The sequence below is a fragment of the Octopus bimaculoides genome, chromosome 4 (assembly GCF_001194135.2).
Source record: "Octopus bimaculoides isolate UCB-OBI-ISO-001 chromosome 4, ASM119413v2, whole genome shotgun sequence".
Taxonomy (NCBI): domain Eukaryota; kingdom Metazoa; phylum Mollusca; class Cephalopoda; order Octopoda; family Octopodidae; genus Octopus; species Octopus bimaculoides.
The window spans coordinates 137,602,299-137,606,510 of NC_068984.1; the positions used below are offsets into that span (position 1 = coordinate 137,602,299).

A 4,212-nucleotide genomic window follows, 5' to 3' on the forward strand; every position below is an offset into this window, starting at 1 on the left:
AAATGTATTCTCTCCCAAGAATTATATCACAAAGGAGGAAGAAAGATGAGATATAAGAGGTGAGGTTCCGTTTGGTATTTTGCATTGTACTATACCTCGTAGAATTCTTAATTTGATATATTTATACATAATTTCCTCGGTACTCCGGAATCCGTCCATGCCTTGCCACAATTGTGCGTGTGTGTGTGTGTGTGTGTGTGTGTGTGTGTGTATGCGGAGGCGCAATGCCCAGTGGTTAGGGCAGCGGACTCGCGGTCGTAGGATCGCGGTTTCGATTCCCAGACCGGGCGTTGTGAGTGTTTATTGAGCGAAAACATCTGAAGCCTTACGAGGCTCCTGCAGTGGGATGGTGGCGAACCCTGCTGTACTCTTCCACCACAACTTTCTCTCACTCTGTCATCTTGTTTTTGTTGTACCTGCATTTGAAAGGGGGCCAACCTTGTCACAATCTGTGTCACGCTGAATCTCCCCCCACTCCGAGAACTACGTTAAGGGGGTACACGTGTCTGTAGAGTGCTCAGCCACTTGCACGTTAATTTCACGAGCATGCTATTCTGTTGATCAGATCAAATGGAACCCTCGTCGTCGTAACCGACGGAGAGCCATGATATATATAAAACTTAGATATGTTTCAACCAAATATTGGTCCAGGCCTTTTCTAACTTAACAGCACCACCCGATAGGATTATCTAAATCTTTTTAAAGTCAAGTTTTGTGGTATCATGGTCCACTCGAGTAGGGAGTTCTTGTTGAGTGAGTTGTATCCAGGTACAGGTGGCATATCTGGTATTTCTTTTAGAAATTTGTCCAGATTCCTTTTCCTCTTTGATCTGTTTTGGAACTATGTTAAATAGGGCAGGGCCTGTTGAGGAAAAGAAATTGTGATGCAGTGGCTAATTGTGTTGTAGTGGCTAAAGTTAATATAATATTAGATGGCCACGGCTAGAACGACTATGATCATAGATTTTCATAATCAGGATTGAGCTAGTATATATATATATATATATATATATATATATATATATGACATATAGCGCAAATAACTACTATATCCATAGGGCTATGTGTATGTGCATGCGTCTGTATGTGTGTGTGTGTGTGTGTGTGTGCAAAAGATTGACTGTGACTTCGAAGTTTTGCCTTAGTTACGTTAGTCAGACTATAGGTATTGAGAGATCCTTTACGTATTTCACTGTTTTCCTATGTATGTGTGTGTGTATATGTGGGTGTGTATATATATTTACGCATGTGTACATATACGTGTGTGTATGCATATATATGTATATCTATATGCGTATATGAGCGTATATGAATAACATATAGTAAATACCGCCCCAGCCACCCAAAAAACGAAAAATGAACAAAAAAAAACAACAACGCGAGGACGTGGTACATGCGAAATATTAGCAGACGCTCAAGGAAGGAAAGAAAGGATATATATACAAATATATATATATCTTAATATATATATATGCGTCACGTGGAGAAGTTTATTTTAATTTTAAGGCAGTGAATGTGTATATATCTATATATATACACATACATTATATTAAAAGCTACTACTAGACGTAAATGCCTCACGCTGTGTGGGACTCTAAAAGTCAAAACTACTTATTAAAGTAGTTTTGACTTTGAGAGTCCATTACAACGTGAGGCATTTAAGTGGAGAAATAACCCTTAATATACTGGATGTATTTGTAAAGGGAATAATTAGATATTTTGTATAACTTTTTCCCTTAACTGTTTTTTTTCACGCTGGCTACTTGATAAATTCTTATATAGATTTTATTCTTATATTTAATTATATAAATATATATATCTTATCTTCGAAACGTCTTGTTAGAATAGAGGCAGCTGACGAAGGATTAATTTCAAGTGGCTATCTGTTTTCCTATGTGTTCGTTCCGTGGTCTGTAGTTCATTGTTCTAACGTCCTGTACCCTGATATGCATCTATATACACATGTAGATGTAAGTATATACATATATGTGTGTATACATGCATATATATTCTTCGTATTATATATAAATATATATATGTTTGCATGTATGTATGCACACGCACACACACACACACAAAGTCATATAAATGTTAATTTATTATTATATACATACACACATACATAATTCAAAAATAACTTACCCGACTGTATTCTTTAAAAACCGTGAAAAACGTCGAACCACTGGTGTTCTTTTCTTTGTAAATCAATTGTCGATGTTGTTGATGTTGCTGTTTCTGACGTTTAAAAATATCTGAGATGAGGAATATCTGTGATGTCAAATGTACAGCCCGACCTGGTCGTTTGGGCGTCTGCTCAGAAAAAAAACAAAAACAATCCAAGCTCGATAGTAAGCAACAGGCTAGTGTAAATCCCTTAGGTATAAGTAATAAGTCAAATTTATAAGGAACGTCAAGTTTATAAGGAAATACAAGTGTGTAAAATCTGACGACGAGAAGAGATTAAAATAATACAGAAATTAAGTATAACGTACGTCGAAAGAATTTAGAATAGTGTGAGTTGAGAAAGTTTAAATGAGGACTTGGAGTCAGAATATCGGTCGGTTAGTGGTGGTTGGTGATGACAGATAAATAAGAGGGAGGTGCAATGAGAAATATATAGTGACTGATACGAGTGAGAGAAACTGCTATTGAAAGGACAAGACAGTGGAAATTGAAGCAGGCTAAGAGTGATATTTGTAACTTAACTAGGTCTCTGCTCTGGTTGTAAGTTAATAAAATATTATTTACATACATGCGTACATACATGCATACATTGCATACATACATACATACATACATACATACATACATGCGTATATACACAAACATATACTCAAATATACACACATGCATACATGCGTATATACACACACAAACATATATTCAAATATACAGACATACATACATGCGTATATACATACACAAACATATACTCAAATATACATACATACATACATGCGTATATACATACACAAACATATACTCAAATATACAGACATACATACATGCGTTTCTATATACACAAACATATACTCAAATATACACACATACATACATGCGTATATACATACACAAACATATACTCAAATATACATACATACATACTCTTATGCTCTTTTTCTCTTTTACTTGTTTCAGTCATTTGACTCCGGCCATGCTGGAGCACCGCCTTTAGTCGAGCAAAGCGACCCAGGACTTATTCTTTGTAAGCCTAGTACTTATTCTATCGGTGTCTTAGGCCGAATCGCTAGGTTAGGAGGACGTAAACTGTGGTGTGTGCGTACGAGTAGATGTAATCGCCTTACCTCGGTTTTCCTTTCCTCGACTGCGAGTCTGTCTTGCGGTATCCAATCCTTGAAGCTTGCCCCGCCCCAAAGTACACCAGGAATAGCAGCTGCCTCTCCCAAACCCAGACCGTCGCTTAACACGTCTTGTCCTGACCACAACCCCGTTCGAAAAAGGGCACGAATGCCGATCGAGGCTCCCTCTGCCCTTTTTCCCCTTCCGGTCAACTCGCCCTTCCGGTCAGCCTCCCCAGACACTGACGTCATACCACATAAACGAACCAGCATCGCGATATTGGGAGGACAAACACAGACACACAAACACAAACACAAACACACACGCACACACACACAGACACACACACAGACACACACACACACATACATATATATATATATATAAATATTTATATATATACGACAGGCTTCTTTCAGTTTCCGTCTACCAAATCCATTCACAAGGCTTTGGTCGGCCCGAGGCTATAGTAGAAGACACTTGCCCAAGGTGCCACGCAGTGGGACTGAACCCGGAACCATGTGGTTGGTACATACGCACGTATACATTCATACATTACATGCGTACATACATACACATACACACAAATATACATAGATACATACATGCATGCATTTACATACATACATGCGTACATATATACATATACATACACACAAACATACATACATACATACATACATACATACATACATACATACATACATACATACATACATACGTACGTACGTACGTATGTACCGGCATGCATGTTTGCCGAGCTGGTGAATAAGCTTCTAAGCGGCCATTGCACATGCTAGAAATAGCAGTAATACTTCAGTCACTCCCACCCTGTTTATAGTTGAGAAAACAAATCGTGTTTCTCACTGTTAGGAAAGAACAATAATAACAAATTCACTGGGTCATCTGTTC

General features: G+C 37.9%; 1 protein-coding gene across 1 annotated transcript in view; it reads right to left on the reverse strand.

The window, feature by feature from the left end:
- The window catches only part of LOC106876986 (long-chain-fatty-acid--CoA ligase 5), a 63,115-nt gene extending 59,599 nt beyond the window's left edge, over window positions 1-3,516 (reverse strand). Inside the window, exons 1-2 of the mRNA XM_014925760.2 lie at window positions 3,306-3,516; window positions 2,143-2,310 (exon numbers count right to left, since the gene is read on the reverse strand). The gene's annotated coding sequence lies outside the window, so the exon portion shown is untranslated. The remainder of the gene's footprint in view (window positions 1-2,142; window positions 2,311-3,305) is intronic.
- Between the last annotated feature and the right edge of the window lie 696 nt (window positions 3,517-4,212).